Genomic DNA, 24545 nt, shown 5'->3' on the forward strand with positions numbered 1-24545 from the left:
GCTTCATTATTGCTGGTATAGCAGCTTTAATTACATTGATAGCTAACACTTCTGCTCCAATTGCTTTGACACAAGAAGTTTAGACAGCTACTTTTGTTAATCATTTAGCAAAAAATGTTACTAATGCTCTGAGTATTCAAGAGGATTTACATAGGCATTTGGAACAAAGGACTGATGTTCTTTATAATACTATTCAAATTATTAGAGAAGAGGTTCAGAGTTTAAGAGTAAGAAGCTATATCGAGTGTCATGCTAAATACCAGTGGATTTGTGTTACTTATAAATTTACAATGATAGCCACTATAATTGAGAAAAAGTTCAAAAACACTTGCAGTGTATTTTGGCATAATTCTAACACCTCTGTGGAGTGTATGTGTTAGCTTTGCATACTGAGATTATGAATTTAAAGAATGCTGGTGTATGGAGCTCTGATACTGCAGATATTGCTAATAAAATTATTCATGGCCTGAGGTCAGTATTTCCCTCTTGGCATGTATGGCTGCACCATTGCTAGCTCTTTTTGTCCTAGAAATACTTTTATTCTTAGCTATCATGTTAAAGCATGCCTTTAACAACATCAACATGTTGAAGGCCAAAGTACATGGCTTGAAATTAAAAATGAATCCCCAAACAGATTTATTAATTTAACAGGCTGGCAGCCAAGGATGGGTAAGGTCTGCACAAGCCTTACCAACCTAACAAAGAAAGGCATTGCTTTTGATAATGCTTATTCCATAATGGGTAAGGAAGGTATCCTTGTCAGAATCCCTAAGACAGGCACAGTCTTGTTTATGAAATAAAAAAGGGCAAGATGTTGAGAGCCTTTGGAAGGCTGCTTGGCAGGAATTTGACATTGGCTAAGGACAAGGAAATTGGCTTCAGGAAGGAATCTGACATTAGGGAATAACAAGGAAGTTCAGGCAAGAATCTGATTTTAGGGTGGAACAAAGAAAGAGGATTCAGGCATGAATATGACTTCCGGCTAGAACAGGAAAGTAGGCTCGGATATCTTGATCATCCTGACAAGCCCTGAGAAACAGTGATCACAGGAGTGGTCATGGGACTTTGTTTATGGTCTTGCTTGTTCCTCATTGTACTTCCTGCCCTTAATACTTGCATGTAATTAAAATGGTATAAAAGCAAATTGGGGAAAAATAAACCTGCCTCAGCTTCAGAATTGGCTGTGGTCATGCTACAACATTGTCTAACTGTCTTCTTTCTTTTTAATCCTTTTAAACTACTGTGCTGGAGAACTTGTTAACTAACTGAGTGGGCTTGGTCACAAAGGTCTGAAAAATGGAGGTTCTAATTGTTCTAAAATGGTCAAAAATATAATTCTGTTATTTATGGAAAGGCAAATACTCCATATTTGTTTTGTAATTCTTTTTAAAAGAATGTAGCTGTCTCTAAAAAAGAAAGTATTCTATTGCTATATTAACAAATATTTACTCACGATTTAATGCTTTCCTTAAAATCAACACCTAGAAGTACAGTCATCCAAGAAACAGATACCTTGATACAAGTGTAAAAACACAGTAACAGAGCCTAGCAATCTTACCACACCAGAACCTAAGTATTGCAACATAACTGAAGCACAAGTAATAGACCTTAAATAATCTTTATGAATATGATAGAGGTTCATAAAGAAGAAACAAATAAATCCCTTAAAGAATCACCTGAAAACAGAAGCAAGAAGTGGGATCAAGTGAATGAATCAGTTCAGGACTTGAAAGTGTAGAAGAATCAATAAAGAAAATCAAAACTGAGGGAAATATGGAAATAAAAATTTACACAACAGGAAACTCAGAGGCAAACCTTCACAAAAGAATTCAAGAGATAAAACATGCAATCTCAGGCAATAAAGATGTGATAGAAGAAATGAATACCTCAGTCAAAGAAAATGGTAAATGTAAAATAGTACTAGAATGAAATATTCAGGAAATCTTGGACAGTAAAAACAATTTCTTTATACTAAAAGAGGAGATAGCCATTCTGTGCAAAAAGAGTACAGAATACCAAACAGACTGGACATTCAACCTAAAGTAAGCAAAACACAAAATGCACAGACAAAGAAAGACTATTGAAAGCTACAATGGAAAAAGATCAAGTAACATACATCACACACCTATTAGAATTGCAACAGACTTTTTCAAGGAGACTTAAAAAATAAAACAAAAACAAAAACAAAACAAACAAAGCAGAAGGCATTTTCTACAAAGTCTAAAATATCATAAATGCCATCCCAGAATATTATACCCAGTAAAATCTTTAAACAAAATATGTGAAAAAAATAGAATATTCTGTAATAAAATCAAATTTAAACAATATCAACCAACAAGACTCCTCAGAGTTCCCAGGGGCTAAACCACCAACCAAAGAATACACATGGAGCGACCCATGGCTCCAGCTGCATGTGTAAAACAGGATGGCCTTCTCTGGCATCAATGAGAGAAGAGGCCCTTGGTCCTGTGAAGACTTGATGCCCCAGCATAGGGGAATCCCAGGGAGGTAAGTTGGGAATGTATAGGTAGGGGAGCACCCTCATAGAATCAGGGGGAGGGGGTTCTGGATAGGGGTTTTGTGGAGGGGAAACTGGGAAAATATCAATCCAAAGACCACACTCAACAAAACAAAATAAATATATAATCCCAGAATAACAATTCAAAAGAGGAGACATACACCATCCTAAACACTGTCACTACTGTCATTGTCACCAATACCACCACTACCACCACCAACAACAACAAAATAACAGGAATCAATAAACACTGTTAAACTATGTCCCTCAATACCAATTTTTCAATTCTCTAATAAAAAGATATAAACTACACAAATGGATGAATCTTAACCCCAATGATAGATGTTAAAGTGTGGAAAAAAGATATTCCAAGCAACTGGAAATAAGAATCAAGCTCTCATATCCATTTTAATATTTAACAAAATAGACTTCAAATCAAAACTAATCAGAAGATATAGGGAACAACACTAAATGTTCATCAAAGGAAAACTCCTGTAAAAAGACTCTGTAATTTTTAACATAAACGAACTAAACACAAAAATACCAAGTTCACAAAAGAAACATTACTACTTAACAAATCACATATTAACCCTCAAACACTGAGAGTGGAATATTCAATGCCCTGTTCTTATGAATAGAGAGGTGATCTAGACAAAAACTAACCTGAAAAATTCTGGAGCTAAATGAGATTATAAAAGAAAAGACCCTAACAGATTATTTACAGAATATGTCACACACACACATCTTTATTGTATCAGATGAAGTGATGAGAGGCGAGCTATACCCAAGGTGTGCTTAATGCAGGTCTTAGCCTGAGCCCAGTGTTTTTTCTTTTGTTGTAACTATCCCTAGCCCTAGGCCTAGAAGCTTCTAGCCTCCATACATTCTAATTTACCAAGCTGAAAGATTCAATCAAACTTTTCTTGGCATCTCAATGAACTGCATCATAGTAACTTTGGCAGTATGTTCTAATCTTCTGGCTCATTCGTTAGCCCTTTCTGTCTCCTCCTGTGTCTTGTTTGTCTCTCTGAAACTGACTTCATAAACAGTTGAGACCAACCTGCTATATACATACTCCTTCTCCCTCTTGATGCTATTAAATATCTCTCTCTCCTGTGCTCTTTTTGTGTGAGTTGGGTATATCCTGTCTTTGACTTATTCTGTCAAATCTCTCTCTGATTTATCATTTTGTTTGTCCCTCAATTAAACATTTCAAAGATGGCTGCTTCCTTCTAGCAGCTAGCCTTTCCTTCTTTATTAGGCATCAGAATGTGCTGAGGGAATATCTGTATACCAACCAGATCATCGGGTAATTATTGTGTTTGAATTCTGGTGGAAAATATCTGTGAATGTGATCATTCAAAGCTGTATTGTTGGACTAAAATTCCTCTACATTTTCTCAAACATTTCACAACATATTTGAACACAAAATGCCCTGATTTCTATTGTTCTGCCAAGTATTAAAGCTAGGTATCAAACAGAAAAACAGAAGAAAGTTTACAAATTCATGGAAACTGAGTAAGTCTATACTAAGTGAAAAAAAATCAGTCAAGACAAAAATTAAAAAGAAATTACAAACTGTATAAAAATGAATATGCAACATAGCCAAACTTATGATACACAATGAATATGGTTCTAAAAGACAAACTGATAAAACTAAGAGACTACATATATAAACTGTTTTGCTCTCATACTGGTAAATTAACTGTAAACCTGATATTTCTAGGACAAAAAGAAAAAATCATACCTAAACTCAGGAAAAATATTTAAACACAGGGCTAAGCTTAATAAAATAAAATAATCAAACAAACAAATACAAACAATGAATGAAAGTTTTTTTGACAAAAATGAGTAAATTTGACAAGCCCCTAACCACATAAACTAAAATTCAGAGAAACAGTATTCAAGTTAAAAAAATGAGAATTGAAAAAGGTCATAACAATAAACATCAAGGACATTCAGTGAATCATAAGAACCTTTACTCTAATAAATAGGAAAATCTAAAAGAAATTTATAGTTTTCTCAAAACCTACCCCTTGCCAAAGTTAAATGAAGATTATATAAGCAATTTAAACAGATTTATAATTCCATTGAAATAGAAACTGTAGTTAAAAAAAAAAAGTCTACCAAGCAAAAAACTTCCAGGGTCAGATGATTTTAATGCAGAACCCAAACTTTCAATGAGGACTTAATAGCAATAATTCTCAAAAATTCTACAAAGTAAAAGTAGAGGAAGACTTTCCAAATTTCTTTACAAGGTCATAGTTACCCTGGTACCTAGATAACCTAAAGATACAATTAAGCAAAAGAATTAGATAACAATTTCTTATATTAACATACATGCAGAAAATTCTCGAAAAAATAACTCAAACCAAATTCAAGAACATATCAAAAAGATCAATTTCCATGGTTAAGAACCTTTCATTCTAGAGATACAGGGATGATTCAACAAAGATATATAAATTGATAAATGCAATCTAATCCAAGTGATTAATGTATTAGATGGAGAAAATGTGTTTAACAAAATATAACCCCCATTCAGTCCTAGAAGTGATTAGGAATAAATGGAACATAATTCAACATTCCAGGCAGTTTCCAGAAAGCCTAAAGCCAACACCGAATTAGGGAGAAACCCAGGGCAATTTCAGAATAAATTTTAGTGCGATAGATCCAAGGTGGGTGAGAAAGGAAATATCAGGATGGAAGGGAAGTGAGAAGAGATTGAGATATGGAATGAGAAGAAGGACAGCTAGAATAGAAGAGTATTTGAGTGGCAGTACGAAAATCTAGTGCAGAGGAAAGAAACAAAATAAGTCCTAATGATATTCTCCTATACTCACAGTTCGGTGCATTTCCCAGCTACCATTCAGAAAGGCTTCATCTGCAGCAGATTGGAATAAATTGAGACCCACTACCAGATATCAGACAGAGTTAGAGACCTTGGAACACTCACCTCTAAAGGAGATGTCTCAATCAAATCTCTGGGGGGAGACCCTCAGAGCTCAGGGAATCCTGCAGAAGTGGAGGCAGAAAGAACAGAGGATACAGAGAGGATAGCGGGCACCAGAAGAAAAAGGACTTCTAAAACAATTGTGCAAATCTCATATGAACTCACAGAGGCTGAAGCAGCAATCACAGGGCCTACACATGTCTACACCAGTTTTCTGGCATATTTACTCCAGATTTTAGTTTAGTACATTGATGGGATGATTCCTATTCAGGAATGTGAATGAGTGGGTCCCGAATCCTTGTGCCTTCTCTTCAGGATTTTACTTTTTTGACAACTTCTCTTGCTCCACTTTTATATGATGGTCTTTGTTTTATCTTTCATTTTATTTTCTTGTATTGTTTTGTTATTTTTTACAAGTCTGTTCTTTTTTAATGAGAGAAAGAATGAATCAGAGTGGGAAAGGAGATGGGAACAGGGTAGAGAAAGATGAAAATATTATATTATATTACATTATATTATATTATATTATATTATATTATATTATACTATATTATATTATATTGTTTGAGAAAAGAATCTTATTTGGTAAAAGGGATAATTTTTTAAAAAGTAAAAATATTTTATTATTTATATGATAATCAAAAACCATGTATTTGGATCATATTTACCAATAATTCTCTACCTAATTTCTTCCAAATTCCCTTCTCACTTTTCTAACTCCTAGCTTTCTTTCCTCATTTTTATCTTTTTTTTTTTCTGAAACAGGGTTTCTCTGTGTAGCCCTAACTGTCCTGGAACTTACTCTGTAGACTAGACTGGCTTTGAACTCAGAAATCTGCCTGCCTCTGCCTCCCAAGTGCTGGGGTTAAAGGCGAGTGCCACCACTGCCCGGCTCTGCCCTCATTTTTTAAAAGAATAAAAAAAGAAGAAAAGAATATATTGACTCTTATTTGAGCCCCCCATATATTCGTATGTATGGATCTACCAACTGAAACATACTACACCACAAGGAGTCACACCCTTTGTGGTGGTTTGAACAGAAATGACCCCCATAGGCTCATATGATCTGATGATTGGTTATTGGAAGTGGCACTCCTTGATAGTGATTAAGAGGTATGGACTTATTAAACATTGACATGGCTTTGTTAGGGAAAGTATGACATCATCGGTGGACTTTGGGGTTTTAAATAAATGAGGCCCAATATAACTCTCTTCAAGATGACTGGAGATCTGGATGTAGAACGCTCAGTTACCTCTCCAGCACCATATCTGCCAGCATGCCACCATGCTTTTTGCCATGATGACAATCAACCAAACCTGTGAAATCTTGTGAACCAGGCACAACTAAATATTTTCCTTTATAGGAGCTGCCATGGACTGTTGAAAGCAAGAAAACATTGAATAATACGCTGTTCTTTTCGGTCTGTGATGCTCCTTATACAACTCATATGGCCTGTTTTCAGAGTTCCTTCTCATAGCCTTAAAGGGTATCCTGAACATCTCAGCATTTACCACTTTGCTGAAATATTAACCACACCCTAGCCTCCCAGAGTTCTGCTGTGTTCCTGATTATCATGGAGCCATTAACACTTACAGAGAGGACTTCTTAGAAGGAGGATCAGGAAAATACGTATGCTATTATACAAACAGGTCTTATGCCCACAGGAACCATCAACATTCATGGAGGTCATGACCTGCTGGCTTTGTTCCAGTGACAGGAACCATGTCACACTGTTTTCCCCATGGCCAAGCAAGACTAGGCACCTGATCTTATGGAAAACAGCATGGAACCTCATCTTGAAACATTCATAGTATCCTGGAGATCTAGCAATCACACTACTAAGACCCATAGGAAACAAAGCCAGTGTGTCAGAGGTTGGCACAAATGGGAAAAACAACGGACCTGTCAGATGGTGAATGAGGAACAACATGAAACAGTCAGAGTTGGAAAGTTCTTAGCCATATGAAACTTCAGTTATAAAACTAGATAGAGTCTAGGCTTTCAGCATCTGCCAAGCATGTTATAATATCGATATCATTAACCTCTTGCTTATATTGTACTTTCTCTTATTCCTGCTCACCATTCTACCTACCATGCTGCTTCTTTCATCTGTATTGAGGCAGGCATACAGGGTAGCAAAACCTCCTCTAGAAAATAAACTTTCCCAAACATAAATTGGGTTCTTTCTGAGATGGGAGAGTATAGTAAAAGATCTTAATCCCACCTGAATTCAGTAGGAAGACAGGCTCACACTATTCCTACTGTCAAAGACCTGAGGCTAGAGATACTGAGGGAGAATAAACTAGCTGAAAAGTGGTGCAAATGTTCAGACTATGAAGAAAACTCAAAGGGGTGGCATTTAACCCAAACCATATATAATTGTGAGTTTCAACATAAAATTAACACACCAGTATATAATTTGATGCTAGAACATGTGACTTTAAAATTAATTCCACTTTAAAATATACTTCCATACTTTTAATAGGGTTTGGCCAGACGTCCTTTCTTCCCAAAGAAGGGTCATGCTTTGGTTAGAGGGGTCAATTTTTCATGCTAACTAAGGATATTTGTCTGTTTGTGCCTAAATATTGCCACATATAATGCATGTGTCTACAGTAGACAGCAAGAGGCACAATGAGTCTATGGGGTAGATAAGACATGGACAGTCTCAGGGTAGGGCAATGGCATAAAAGCCTGTCCTTCTAAAGGCACTTTTGACTTTCCACAGGGTCCTCAAGCTCACGACTCATGTCACATATCAGAATTATGGCTATCTGAACAAACACACAGCAGTGTTACTCCCTTAAAACATCCTCATGCCAGAAGCTGGACTTTTTGTCACCAAGGAGAGAGCCAGAGTAATACAGCCAAATGTTTTCAAGCTTTTCACAATTAATAGCTGAGCCTTATAACACCCCGAGTCAGCACAGAGAATTCACATTTTCCCCATGAACATGAATGTTCAGAAATCCCAGATTTGATTATGAGATGTTTCACATCCACCACCCCTTTATGAGAAACACAGCGAAAAAACAGTAGTTAGATTACAACTCCAACATAAGTAAAGCATTAACTTGACCAAAAGTTCCTTTTCAGAGCAGGGCTAACATAACTAGCCACCAGTGTATATCCTGTCAGCACATGAGGACAGGAGACCTTGCATATTTATGAACACCATGATCACTAGCACTGTTATTTTGGTGTCAGATTGACAGAAGTTGGTTCAAGTAAAAACAAATGTCCCAGAAGCCTCTGCACCTCACAAGCTGGGCTTTGCCTATAACACCATCTATTGTAATTCATCCATGCTGCACATATTTATTCATTATTCATCTATTTGTTATTGTTGTTGTTTGTAGTGCTCACCTAAAACCCAGGGCCATGGGCATTCCAGGCAAGTATTCGCCTAATAAAGCACAATCCACCTCAAGTTAAAAAATTAAGTGCTCAGAGGTCAGGTTAGGAAACAAGCTATATTTAGTTTTGGAGACAGATATGAGGAGCAGTAGGCAATACCCTGCAGCTTGAGTGACAGCAATGAACCATGATGGCTGTAGAGAATCTGAGATGGAAAAGCAGAGAGTGAGGTTCAGCCATTTGAGCTGAGGATGCAGCCTTGACTTCTTGTTTCTTCTCTCAAGGCTGAAGCTCACTATAGGAAGATGGAAAGCTGACCAGAGATGTGTGTATATGATTCCCAGGGAAGGGTTTCTGAGAAGCACCTCTGTTTCCCCCAAGCTAACTGCTTCCAAGGATGCTTACACATAGATTGTCAGAGGACAAGAATGGACCATGCTGGGAGATAGCTGAGACCTGGATGCCCCTGGTGACACTGAGAATGAAGTGAGGTAAGACTTCTGTGACCTCACAGAATACATCTCTGCCCTAGTAACAGCAGTGTTCTTAGCCTGAGGTCAATTCAGAGTCCAGCAAAGAGTGAAGGGAGTTACAACAAGCCCACATGCCTGGGTAAGTTTGTGCTGTGTTCTGGAGTTAACAGTATCTGGAATTCATCATGTGAATGACTCACTCAGTTTGAAACAACTCTTCCTGGGGGCATTAAATGACAAGACTAAAACATAGGGAGGTACTTGAAGTGCCCCTGAGTGGGGAAAGCTCATCGTCAGAAGAGCTAGAAACAGCAAAAGTCAGAAGACTCATAGTAGTGAGAGTAGCCACCCAAGAACTAAGGGAGAGGAATCCTTCCACTCACCAGGGAAAAAGGCCTTTGAATAAAGTAATACATAAATAGCTAGGCCAGGACTCCAGCCTCTAGCCTCCTGCCTAGGTAACAAAAGATGAAGCATTGCTGTTTGCATGCATACATTTTACTAACATTCATCACTTATGCAGAAAAAGAAGACAATACATACATGTTACTGATATCTGAGTTTACCTGAGACCTTAATTTCCTGGAAGTAGTAATTTTTTTATTTGTTCTCATGTAACTGCCACAATGTGAGCATAAACATCACTACCAGGAAATATCAAGACAACACATTGTCCTTGTACTTATACTATATGTGTATTTTCATTTGTATGTGTGTTGCTGCTCATGTGTGTGGTCCTGTCTGCAGGTCCATATCCATATGTGGGAAAGTATCTATAGATGATATTTAATGATGTCATGTCTAATTTTAAGTTCAAATTTTGTTAATAAGATGATGCCTTTACTACATGTATAGCCTATTTTCTGGGACTGTGTGCTCACCACAAAGCAGGAAAGTATGGTCATTCCTTATGCTATACACACAGGTACATATGAAAAAGATGGACAAAAGTGGGATCAGGCCTCTTTTACATCATAGAATAGCTCATGGCCATGGTAAAGGCTATGGACTTGACAGGAGGGAATACAATGTCTACTAGAATAGACTGTGATTCAGTAGAAAGTGCAGGTATTCAGGGAAGTTTGGGCTGTGTGGTCAGGGAAATGGATTTTTAAGATGATTGTCTAATTTAATTTCAGTGTGTTATACTGGAAGGTGGAGCTTATAAGGGTGAGGAGGCACAGTGTGGTCCTTGAAGTGACCTTTAGCAGGACCTGTGCTATAGCCATAAGAACAGTTGCAGTATCAGCAGGATGTGTGATAATAATTAGCCAAGTACTCAGGAAAATGATAACCACAACTCACCAAAGAATGAGGCCACAGTATGATCATACGCAGTCTGTACCACCTAAAAAGAATCCAGATACAGAATGAAGCTCTGCATTTGGGCCTAAAAGCAGGGACAACTGTCAGCTATGGAGGACCACAGTGTCCTTGGAAAGTAGACGTTTCACAGAGAGCAGTCTCTGAGGTTATAAGGGGACTTTGTTTATTCACAGCAGTAATCTCACCTTCTATAGCCATGTATTGTCCCCAGCATGACTGAAAGTATGGACTAAAGTGGAAAAAGAATCCCAGCACTCTATCTAACCCAATATTAAATTTAAATTGTATGTTATTTAGTGCATATCATCTGGTTATATATCTGTAAATGCCTGTGCCCTCAGGTATACAGGTTTGCATGTAAGAACAGGAGCAAAGACCAGAATACTGGTGACTGGAGTTCAAGGAAGTGTGTGAGGTATTCCTCATGTAACACAATAAGAGATCTGGGAAGAAGTCAAACAGTAGTGAACACAAGGATGTCTGCGTAGGGGCATGCCATAGAGAAACTGAGGGAGAAGAAACTACACGTGCCATGGAGAAAGGTCTCTGGAAGAAACTGTCAAGTCTATACCCCATCTAAAACTCAAGGTCTGAGCCTACAGAAGGCTAATGGTTGACTCTTCACACCATCCACCTAAGTGATCCCCTCAGGTAGTACATTCTACACAACGTAGATACGAGTGCTTTACTAAACCTTCTCGTGGACTTCTCTAGAGTCCACGAGAAGGTTTTCCTAGAAAAAATTATATTTGGCTCTTAGATAGTAGTCTGGCCACAGGCATGTCAAACTCTTCATCTATCTTTCACACTTAAACTAATTATAAAACATGTGTTAATACATTTGTGTATGACTATGTGTACCTCTGTGTGTGTTTGTGTATGTGTGTGTGTGAACATGTCAGCAGCTGTCCAAGGACTCCAGTTTCCAAAGTGAAACAGAATGAAGCTCCGTTTTGTGCATGTGCTCTTCTGCAGTGAGTGACATCCTCAGGTGTCAGATAGGGAAACATTATGTCATCCTACTTTCTGGGCAATCCTACTTTAAGCTGCATTTAATGGTGGTTAAGGGACAAGTTAGATGCTAAATTTGTCAATCTGCTCTATAACCAAATCCTTCATGTGGCCCAATCTAATGCTCATGACAAGAGAAACTTGCTCTTAAACTGAACCACAATAGGCCAATGTTTGAACTTTGTACATTGGGCCTGAGCATAACTCATCCCAACTCACATGGACCTAGGAAAGAATGAAGTTCCCTACAAGAGGAGAAGTAGAAGTGAGTCTTCCCATGAACGACCCTAAGAGAAAGCCTTCAAGTACTCCTCATACGAACTAATCCAAATGGTGCCTGTGTGTCTAGGCAACCTTTGATCTTTTTCAGACTCTAAGCCTGGGCTTTGTGACCTCACATCTAGAGCTAAAGTCATGGTTACAGGTGTGCCCTACCTCTTAGGGCAGCAGAGTCCATTATAATGGGCTATGATTTACAGCCAGGAGACAGTAGGTGCTGATTCCTTTCAGGTAAGTCAGTGTGCTAGTTTCAATATGCTTGGCCCAAAGAGTGGCACTATTAGGATGTGTATTCTTTTGGAGTGGGTGCTGCCTTGTTGGAGGAAGTGTGTCACTGTAGGGCTTTAGCTTTCAAACCCTCCTTCTAGCTTCCTGATAGCCAGTCTCAGTTCCTACAGTGCCATGCTGGCCTGGACACTGCCTTGCTTTCCACCATGATGAAAATTGCCTGAACCTCAGAATCTATAAGCAAGCTCCGATTACATGTTGTCCACTATAAGAGTTGCCTTGGTCATGTGTCCAAGAATAGAGATGTGTGTCTGGGCCCCATCTTGTACCCGAAGAAGCCCAGGCCCAAAGAAAAACCTGATGTTGTCAGCCTGATCAAATCCCTGAAATGAACTAGGACTGGGCCAAACCAAGAAAATGCATGTGACTGGGCCAGTCCCTGACCCTGATGATACCTGGTTTCACAAGGAAAAGCTATAGGCCTGGACCTGTTTTTGACACTGAAGATTTCTTGGCCCCAAAAGTGAAGGCATTTTTTTCTATGTAAATTTATGAAATAAAATATGTCTGCATCAAACAGAGAAATAAAATGGGCCTGGGTCAGTTCCTGACTCCTGAAGAAGTCTGGGCTGCAACACTAAAGTGAAATTAGCTGAGACTACACTTAAAGTGAAACAAATTTATGGCTAGATTATAAACCATCAGGCATTCTGAGAAGGCCTTAATTCCAGTTGATATTTAAACAAACCAAGGCATCAATACAGACATATACTAGTTTGTTCATTGATAATCTTGGACACATCCACAATATTTCCTATATGAATTAATATAAGCTGACATCCTTAGATTCAAATATATGGATAACATGCACATGTATTTCATTCAACCAAGAGAACATCACCAACACATGGGAGCAAGGATGGCACTATCATCATAATGAAACTAGGGCTCACCTAATAACCTATCAATGTAGATATAGCGTAAATAGTTTTATACTGCATCCTGTAATTGTCAGAGCCAAGTACTTGACTTCAATTGATTTTTTTTCTTTTTTCTTTTGTCTTTTTTTTTTTTTCTTAGCAACAACCATTTCACAAATGTACCTCAGGTCACAGCCTATTAACCAAGTATAACTTGTCCAGATGCCAGTTAATCAGAAAAAGATATGTCCTCTGAAAAGGGGAACTTGGTGATGGCAAAGGCAAAAAACAGATATCAAAGGATCACAAGCAGCTTGGGCCTATATTATCTTCAAGGGTGTGTGGATTGTTCCTTCCAACCCAGGACACACTCACACCACAAAGAAGTCACATCTTAAAGAGAATGAACTTATTTGCTAAGCTTATTTAGCAGAGGAAATGGATATACCCATGACTCTGATCTGTAGTGATGCTAGATATTATCTTCAGGTCAATTTATTTTGCTGAATAAACCAGTCTTATTTAAGAGCCAGGCCATTCCATATTCACTAAGAAGTTTAGTCTCTCCCACAACCATTCATGTACTGACTGAGATAAGATCATGGGCCATGATGTACCATCAATGATATCCTGAAGTTCCTTGTGGTACAACTATGGTTTGTGGGCTGCACTTGTTATTCTTCTAACATGGGCAGCACTTACATATCAGGTGTATCACACCAGCTTCGTTGTTTTTTAAGTGTACTGGGTCACACAGAAAATAAAATAACACTCTGGAATTAAGAGTGTGTGCATCCCACCTAGAACTTCTCTGTGCCCAGATCTTCCAGAGTATGGACTTCCAGAGATCATGCATAACAAGTTAACCTGCACTTGTATTTTTCTTGACTTCAAATTTTTTTTTCCAAGCAAGAACCTACTATAAAAAGCAAGCATTTTTCAGCTGATAATTGACCATCAAACTATTATCAATATATATTGGGGAACCTTAATGAATCCAATGTAAGACTACAAAAAGATACATTTGGAACCTCTGTTCATTAAATTAACCCAAGACATACCAAGACATGTTTTTCATGCTGTCTGGGACACGTGAGACCATCAACCTGGGTTGACTTTTGCAAGAAGAGAATATGCGCTGCACCCTGTGCACAGGAACTATCTGGATTTCAAGATATCCAGCAATAGGTGATGCCAGTTGAGAGTTAAGTCAACACTAAACCTGTTAAGAAGGCTGGACCCACCTTAAACAGCAATGGTACACATCTCATGAGTGACATAAGGGCAAATTCTTTAACATCAATATTGGTTCTGGGACAAGGTAAAATTCAAGGGTATATGAACCACACCTTGTCTTTATTTGACCTACTGCTATATTCAAAGCAAGTGACCCAAAATAATACAACACGCTCTTAAATGGGACAAGGACTGTTGGCTTGTTTTTTTTTTCTTGATTTGTTTTATTTTATTATGATGAGAAAATATACATGATTTCAATTTATCTGAATTTGTTAATATTTAAAAACATATTTTAAGTAAATAGAATTACATCACATTCTTGTTTCCCTTTTGTACCCCAAATCCTCCCAGAAACCTCCCTTCAATACCTGTAATACCTTTCCTTTTTTTATTTTGTCATATTTATTAAAATTTATAAAATATTGTAACAATAAAAATTAGTATTATAAAAATTGTTTGATATAAAACAAGAATCAATTGAACAGTCTTATATAGATACTTGTCTGCAACAATACTGAAAATACCTACATTTTTCTCAATATAAATTTGAAATATCTCCAAACATATTAATTGTATATTTTAAAATAACACATCACTACTAGTATTTTTTTTAATGAACATAAATAGATAAAGTCTTTTTGTTTGTTCTGTTTTTAGTAGAGCTTAAAATATTGGCTCTTAATGTGGTACAAGCCCAAACTAAGAGCAATTTTAGATGTTGAAGTTCATTGTAATAAGGCTGTACTTGAATGACCATCACATCACAAAAGGATTTTACCTCCATCGTAGCTAAGCTAAGAGTTGACAGTTCTGCTGTGCAATGGAATAAATTTTAGGTACAATTTTTGGATACAGATTTCCTGCTATGGTCAAAGCTATTTTACTGGAGTGATTGTCTTCATTCTCAGCCCACAGAGAATGGATTACATTCTTTTAAGAAATGGTGTGTGTATTAAGATGATCTATCCATGAACTCATTCACCAACTGTTTCAATGAAAAAATGGTTCAGCTTAGAGGGTGGCACAGACATTAGGTGAGGGTAAGAATATTGTTCATTGGCTGTGATGATTTTGAAAAGCATTCATGTCAGAAAAAGAATAACTTTCTTCTTCAAATTTGATACAATAGTTACAAACATCAAGCAAAGCATTCAGTCTCACAGTTGTTCTCTTACAGGCCATCCCTCCAAGTTAATTTTCTATGTTTCTTTCTGTTGTATACATAATTTTGAAATATGTAAGCTGCTCTGAATACCATAGAATAGTGTAAAAACATGAAATAAACAATCCTACTAATAGAGAGGCTGAGATAGGAGAAGCATGGTTTCAAGACCATTATGTGGTACACAGCAAGACACTGTCATGTACAAACAAGCAGAAAGTGTATATGAATTGTATGATATTAGACCTATTTCTCCAATTACCAACTTAGAGAGACCACTGAATGATAGCCAACAAATTTCTAATTGCTCATGTTTTTGAATTTCAATTGATTAGGATATGTTCATAATATTAATTTTCATATTAAGAGACATTAAGAAAAAGTAATCATTACTTCCTATTGTTTTTGTTGTAAGAGGTGGAATTAGGTTTGTGTGAGTGTGTTGAAAGATTACTTACTTGCTTCTTCTAGGGTGTAGTTTTGCTCCTTATGTTGGTGTTTTCCGTCTATTATCCTTTGTAGGGCTGGATTTGTTGAAAGATATAGTATAAATTTGGTTTTGTCATAGAATATCTTGTTTTCTACATCTATGGTAATTGAGAGTTTTGCTAGGTATAATAGCCAGGGCTGGCATTTGTATTCTTGTGGGGTCTGTATGACATCTGCCCAGGATCTTCTAGCTTTCATAGTTTCTGGTGAGAAGTCTGGCGTATTTTTGATAGGCCTGCCTTTATATATTACTTGACCTTTTTCCCTTACTGCTTTTAAAGTTTTCTTTGTTTAGTGTATTTGGTGTTTTGATTATTATGTGATTGGAGGAATTTTTTTCTGGCCCAGTCTATTTGGAGAACTGTAGGCTTCTTGTATGTTCATGGGCATCACTATCTTTAGGTTAGGGAAGTTTTCTTCTATAATTTTGTTGAAGATATTTACTGGTCCACTACATTGGGGGTCTTCACTCTTTTCTATACCTATTATCCTTAGGTTTGGTCTTCTTATTGTGTCCTGGATTTCCTGGATGTTTTAGGTTAGGAGCTTTTTGCTTTTGGCATTTTCTTTGACTGTTGTGTCAATGTTTTCTTTGGTGTCTTCTGCCCCTGAAATTCTCTCTTCTCTCTCCTGTATTCCGTTAATGCTTCCATGACTCCTTATCTCTTTCCTAGGTTTACTAACTCCAGGGTTGTCTCCCTTTGTGTTTTCTTTATTGTTTTTATTTCTATTTTTAGATCTTGGACAGTTTTGTTTGACTCCTTCACCTGTTTGGTTGTGTTTTCGTATAATTCTTTAAGGGATTTTTCATTTCTTATTTAAGGGCTTCTAGCTGTTTACCTGTGTTCTCCTGTATTTCTTTGAGGGAATTATTTATGTCCTTCTTAAAGTCCTATATCATCATCATGAGAAGTGATTTTAGATCTGAGTCTTACTTTTTATGGTGTGATAGTGTGTCCAGGACTTGCTCTGGTGGGAGAATTCTGATGATGCCAGTATAACCTTGGTTTCTGTTGCTTATGTTCTTATGCTTGCCTCCTGCCATCTGGTTATCTCTAGTGCTACCTTCCCTGCCTAAACTTAACTGGAGCCTGTCCCTCCTGTGATCCTGGTTGTGTCAGAACTCCTCAGAGTCTAGCTGTCTCTGTGATCCTGTGATTCTGTGATCCTGTGATCCTCAGACCTTTAGAGCACCTCAGAGTTAGAGTTTCCTCTGGGTGTTATGGTATTAGCTGTGGAGTTTGTGCACAAACCCAGGGGACTAGCCTAGACAGACTGGAATTAACCAGTGCCACTGGGCTTGTGGAGTTCTTGCATGCCTGTGTCCAGCTAGTCCCAGTTACTCTCAGTGTTGTAACAAATGCTAGGTCCTCCTCACCTCTGATCCTCTGATCCTGGGCATGTTAGAGTGCCTGAGAGTAGCGTTTCCTCTGGGTATTATGGGACTGGCTTCAAAATTTGTTTCAATAGTCTGCTCAGAGCACAGGCCTAGACAGACTGGAAGCAACCTGTAGGCTTGTATTTTCAAGAACTACTTTAAGAAGTATAGTTAAATGTTTTAACATCTTTTCTAGCCCACCACTTACCAGAGTTAGTGTAAAGAAAATGTTAATAGGGCAAAGCAGTATATGGACCTATTTAGAAATAATTCTTTGGGGCAAATCCATTCTGCACCATTAGTATATCAGCAGTTAAATTCACATGAATCAATGGTGGTGTCTCTATCCACTTGCTAACATCTTTCACAAATTAGCAATGGCAGTTATGTCCATAAGAAATCTCAAGGTTCTCACAATTGAACCAAGTCTGCAGAAGTCAAAAGAAGTTACTGCAATACCACCAGAAGTTCTTTGGTATTTTTCTCTCTACAAAGTCTCAGCAAACAATGATCATCAAAGAGTATCAAGGCAAACCAATACAAGACAGCATCATATACTCTGTTGGGTTCTATTTCAAGTCTTTGCAAATATCATATGTTCTCTCAACATCTGCTCTAGAAAAATATCATATGCCCTTTTTCTCACAGACTCCAGAAATACAACTTGTGCCTCTTCTCAGCAAAACATCCTCCTACATATCTACTTCAACAAAAACATCATAAGAAATTTTCCAGAAAAATACAACATAAGTCTCCAAAGAACCCAGAAATTTCCACTTCAAAAGACTCTCCTTAATGAATAAACAACATGTCATGACTTTCAAGAATGGTTAGAGAACATATGACCTCACTGTGACTGCAAATTAATGTTTTCTTCTAGGCTAGGCCCTGTTCACCAAAAGTCTTACATGCATAAACAAATCTTTCTAACCTGATGACTGCCAGCCAATCACTATCACTTCTCAATAAGCTAGAGAATCCTTACCACCAAGGAGCCTGGGTCAAATTTAACATCTATAGTTGTGGACCATACCCACTCTTAAATCCAGGAGATATTCTCAACTCAGATGACACAGGACCACAAAACATGGCCTTATACCTGGGCCACACCAGGAAACAATCCGAGTAGGCTTTGGCATAATTCACATGTGGGTCACATCCAGTAGCCATTATGTGCCCTGTTGACAACTAGTCTTCAAGAGATCCAGGACAAGATGATCTCAACGGTGCAAGTATTTATTACTCAATGAAACCATAATTGCCAATTCCTAAGTAAAACCTAACAAGAACATTACCATTGGACATGCTAATATAGATGGGGAAAACCTTATAGAGTCTCACCCCTGGACAAAGAGCTATAGGGAACTAAACATTAACGAAAGGGAGAGTGAGCCCTAGCATTCAGAGCTGAAAATATATACATGCAAGCATCACTGAACAGACTCAGCATATTGTAGGCATACATTTATGCATTTCCCAATAAGTAAGTACCAATTATAAAGAAAAATGAGGTGTGAATCTGAGAGAGTAGAGAAAAATAGAAATGGTAAGGAGGCAATAAATGCTAGGTTTTATTTTAATTTTAAAATTGCAAAATAATTTTTGGAAACTTTAGTGGAAATCTTAGGCAAAGTTCAATATTTAGTATCATAATATTTATACAATAATGTAGTTCATGTATGCCTATTTTAGTTTAACACTCCTAGCTCCACCCTTAGATCTTGGTTGTCACAAGGAGTCACACTCAAAGATGTTACAGCATCATGTTAGGCAGGTGGGTTCCATGGTGACAAAAACTATCACCATGAACTTTTAAATTCAGCAACATCCCAGAGCATAATACTTATCTTCTACTACAACCATATGCCACCTACTCATTTTTCAAAGCTCCATCTCTCATGTAAAAATCCACCCCTTCTTGACTGCCTTTATCTAACAGAAAAGTAACACAGAAGACTACATCACTCTCAACTTGGTGCTGGGTTAGCAGAACCCTTGTCTGTCTCAGATTTTTACCCATACCTGAGTCTGTCAGGTGGCAGAAAGCTAGTGATTCATCTGGTAAATATATTTTTTATATTTTCTATTTCAAAGACCTAAGGAAAGTTTATTTAGATGTGACTTTTACACTACCTTCTTAAACCCCAAATGAACTTACACTTTTCTGATATCCACATACATATTATATGTATTATACCAGCTTGCATTTTTATGTAAACTGTGTGGTTAGTTGTTCCATGTTCAACATAAAACTTTGAGATGTATCTAATGCACTATGGAAAAACCACTGATATGAGACACAGTGACTAGATCAATGAATGTCTATATTATATCACATTATGTGCTAACTATGAGACTGAATTCCCAAATCATAAGATACTTCTTAAAATATGTTTTTATAGTCAATATTTCCAGATTTTCCTTTTAAAATATTTTCCTTTAATTTATTCATTTTAACATCACAATCATAGCTTCCTATCTCTTCCCAGTCTCCCATCACATGACTTCCCGCCATCACCACCACTCCCCTGCATCTGCTGCAGTTATCCCTAATCCCTCCTATCCTAATCTACAGTAAATCCAACTGATTCTTTCCTCCTCCCTCTCTCCCTGCCTCTCTCTTTTCCTCTCTCCCTTTCTCCCTCTCTCCTTCCACTCCTTGCTTTATCATAGACACCCACTACTAACACAAATGATACTCTGCCCAGGAGGGTGGGTAGATTGGATGACAGCAGATCTTCACGTCTCCTTGTAGTCCTAAAGTCTCAATCTTCTTAATCTTATCCTCAAATCTGTAGCAGAACACATGCTGTAGTCTTTTTTCTCTCTGACCCCATTCCAAGTAAATCACAAAAATCTCCTTGAACATTTTTCCCCAACCCATCCTAGCATCCCAGCCTCTAACACCAGCAGATGTTACCTATGAATACCCCAGCTGAACAGTCCAGAAAACAGGTTAGCTAAATGAAGACCTTCATCACCTCCTCTTCTCCTCCAAACCCAATCCTCCAGTCTCATATCTATATCTGCAATAGAATACCTCTTGCAGCCTCTCTTCCTGTTCTGCCCTCCAACTCCTCTGGATCCCATAGACCTTCTGCTCCTAATCTCCCTATTCACACATTACTATATCACAGCCATCAATTCCAACAGGTAGCTCCTGCAAACCCATAGACCACACCTTCTCATGAAGCAGATAGGATGTCTGTAAATCATGCCCTCTCCTTGGGTTCCTCTGGAACCAATCCACAGCTCATATTTATTGAAGAAGGAAATAAGCAAGCTGATGAGTTAATCTCCTTCTGGTTTAATCTCTCTTAATTGTCACTACCCCCATTCCACAGGGGCAAAATAAGCAGATCCTGTTTGAATACTCTTTTCTCCACCATCCTGTAACACACTTCAAATTCATAGCCTACCTTCATTCCTGTGTCAGCTCCCAATACTAGGAAGTACATATTATATAGAATACTCAGTGGCCACATTTTCAGGTTCAAAGAAAATTTCCCAACAGGCAACACACAGGCATCACACTCTCAGAAAAATCATAACAAATGTTATATCCTATGCAAATGTATATTCAATGGAAATTCAAACTTCAAGGAAAAATATAAAGATACGGTTTTGTTTTCATAAGAATGAATGACTCTGTTATGGTCCCAAGATCAAATAATAAAACAGAGTCATTAGTAAAGATACTAGTAGCTGTACCCTTCCAATTTATAGTGACAAAGCCTCTCTGTGTTTTGTAGAATAACTTCTTTCTTAGTGCATAGGAACTCAACTTAGCTACATCTGGGCAGACTTGATTTCTGATGATAAGACAGAACCTAGCCCTAACTCTAACCCTAACTTTAATCCTTAATCCTAGCCCTTTGCCCTATAGCTGTAGTATGCTATTTTTCTAGTGACTTTCACTGTCTCTTCATTCTTTGCTATTGTTCATAATTCCCAGGGCAGAGAAAGGAAAGAGGAATCCATAATGTTTCAGTGGATCCATCTACTATGACAGGCACATAACCCTTAATATTTTTCTGGAATACTAAAAATATTGGAGATTAATGCATCAGCTTGCTTATTTTCTTCTGCAGTAAATACAGAAAAGTTACAATGTGCATGGGTATGACTTTCTTGTTGAAAATAATCCTATGACATAAGCAGAATCTGAAATGATATTTAAAGGTTTATGATTTAGCTGTAGATGTAAGAGCCAGTTACAACAGTTATACTGAAGAAAAAGAAGTGTTAATAGATTGATGAATATCTGCACTATAAACCCTATTTGTACTGGAGGAGTCAATAAAATAAGGATATGCATATGGCTCAAAAGAAGATTGGATTTTTATATTCAAAATTTAGTTCCTTAGAGAAAATTCCATAGTTTAACAGCTGGGTAATGATCTCCTGTCTTTCAATAGTAATCTGCAAATGAAACTTGAAAATTCTGAAGTTCTATAATGCTCTTAAAAGTTGATTGTTAGTTAAGGGTAATAGCATATAACAGGGATCAAACCTATATAATTTTCAGATGAAATCCTCCTCTGACTTACTAATTGAGCAAGAAGAATATGGTAAATACTTAGCATGTTATGGCTCTTATGGTATAAATAAATCTATACCATAGGTTTAATTTCTTGTGCTATAATATCTTCAGGACAATTTAGTGGGAAAAAAATAAGTTTAAAGGCAGGGAAGGATCCACATGATACACAAGTACTCTTTTAAATCTGGATTCAAATAGCTGCAATATGTGAGGACTATTCAAAGCCCTCTCTCCTTCAAGAGTTTTAAATAGATTAGGTAGCACATTGCAAATACTAAGCTCAGCTCAGACTCAGAAGAAATTGAGAAACAAATTCTTTTTCTCTGCCACAGTCTAGCTTTCCTAGTTGTAAGTTAGTTTTTTTCATAATCTTTCATAAATCACTATCGAGAAATGGAGATAATTCAAGCTTAAATTGGTTATCCAATTCTTCACGCCATGCTCCAGGGTCATATTCAGGCAATGGAGGATACATACTTACGGAAGCCCCAGCAAGGAAGCTGAGTAATCATCACCAGTGTAGCTGCCAGTGCTGTTAATCCTTTTGATTTTGCCTGATGAAGAAAATATTTTTTCCTCTTTTGCCAAATTTAAGGGTGGCTCATCGAGTTTACAGTCATTAAAAGAATTATTCATCTCTTCTTCATCGTTAATATCCTTCTTCCTTAATTATGTTAATAACAGTACAAGTTAATGCCCAAGAAGCCAAAATTGAACAGGAATCTTTTTACTTTTTTTCTTTTTGTTTTAATTAGACCTTTTCTTTATTTATAATATTTCCTTTCCCAGGTTCCCTTCCAAAAATAAAATAAAATAAAAAACTAAAACAATCCCCTGTTCCCTCCCCCCTCCGCCTGCTCAACATCCCACTTCATCCTGTTTACTGGCCCTGGCATTTACCTACACTGGGGTACAGAACATTCATAGGGTCAAGGTCCTCTCCTTCCATTGATGACCAACTTGGCCATCCTCTGCTATACACATGCTGCTGGAGCCATGAGTCCCCCCATGTGCAGTCTTTGGTTGTAGTTTTAGTCCCTGGGAGCTCTGAGGGCACTAGTTATTTCATATTGTTGTTCCTCCTAAGGGGCTGCAAACCCTTCAGCTCCTTTAGTCCTTTCTCTAGCTCCTTCATTTGGGACCCTGTACTCAATCCAATGGATAGCTCTGAGCCTCTACTTCTGCATTAGTCAGGTACTGTCAGAGCCTCTCAGGAGACAGCTATATCAGGCTTCTGTCATCCAGCACTTGCTGGCATCCTCAATAGTATCTAGATTTGATGACTGAATATGGGAAGGATTCCCAGGTGGAGCAGTCTCTGAATTGTCCTTCCTTTAGTCTCTGCTCCATAGTTTGTCTCTACAACTCTTTTCATGGGTATTTTATTCCCCCTTTTAAGAAGGAATGAAGTATCTACACTTTGGTCTTTCTTTGAGTGACTTTCCAATATTCTCTCTAACCCTGTCCCATACAACTACATAACCTTCCTTGGATTCTGCCCCATTTTTCACTCTCCTCCTGTTGTAAGTTCTCTAATACAGGTCTTTAGGTCTCTGTTCCAGATGCCAATTACCACCAGTTTACAGGTGGTGGGATCTGGAAAAGTAGAGCCAATAATGAGTCACACTAAAGTCTCATGCAATAACCAACTTTATTCACAATATCAGAAAATTTATACTTTAAAAGTTAAGAAGAGTCACATGAGTGATTTAAAAAAAGAAAATTATAGATTTTGCCCTTCTGCATGATTATACTCTCCACCATACCTCAAGTTTTCAATTACAGAATATTTTGCATCTTTCTAGTTGAAATACTTCTTTACAACTCACAGAGATGTTTCAGGAGCTGCAAACATCAACATTCCCAACACTGTAGAGACAAAACTTGCTAAAGCAATTAGAGATAAAAGGGGAAAAAACCTAAATATAATAAAGACAAGCCTATAGCCAATATAAACTTAAAAGGAAAGAAACTCAAAGCGAGTCTACAAAAATCAGAAGACAACATAGCGCACTTTCTTCGTACCTATTCAAAACAATACTTAAAGTCTGAACTAGAGCAATAAGACAACTAAAGAAGATTCTGGGGATGTAAATTGGAAAGGAAGAAATCAAAGTATCTTTATTTCTAAATGACATGATAGCTTATATAACATCTACAAAAATCTCCACCTGGGAACACCTAAATCTCATAAATATTGTTAATAATGTAGCTTTATATAAAATTAATTTGTAAGAATCACCAGTCCTCATATATACAAATGACAAATGGATTAATAATGAAATCATGGAAACAACACACATTTTACAATAGCCTCAAGCAATATAAAATATCTTGGGAGTAATTCTAACCAATACAACACTGGCTATTGCCCCTGTGTCTAACACTGAAATAGCTGTAATGTAATCCTGGGGGTGGAAACTTTTATTTAGTGAAAAAAAAAAGAGGTCAAGTTGTGGCTCTTTCTCCCTATTGTTTGGTGATTTTGTTAGATTTTTTTTTACATATGTTTATAATTTTACCGGGACTATAGGTTGCTCTCCACAAACTCACAGCAAACCACCAGCACTTATACAACACATTGAACATAATGAAACCTGAATAGAGAAAGCAAGCTATTGCTGACAATCTAGCATCCTTGGTATAGGAATGCATGCCTCAAGATACCAAA

The 24545-nt window shown here is 37.4% G+C and overlaps 1 long non-coding RNA gene across 1 annotated transcript in view; it reads left to right on the forward strand.

The window, feature by feature from the left end:
• The first annotated feature begins 9382 nt into the window (after nucleotides 1-9382).
• Nucleotides 9383-24545, forward strand: part of LOC116097993 — a 77458-nt gene continuing 62295 nt past the window's right edge. The window contains exon 1 of the long non-coding RNA XR_004121645.1: nucleotides 9383-9438. This is a non-coding gene — a long non-coding RNA (uncharacterized LOC116097993). The remainder of the gene's footprint in view (nucleotides 9439-24545) is intronic.

This window comes from Mastomys coucha, unplaced genomic scaffold, assembly GCF_008632895.1.
Source record: "Mastomys coucha isolate ucsf_1 unplaced genomic scaffold, UCSF_Mcou_1 pScaffold20, whole genome shotgun sequence".
Taxonomy (NCBI): domain Eukaryota; kingdom Metazoa; phylum Chordata; class Mammalia; order Rodentia; family Muridae; genus Mastomys; species Mastomys coucha.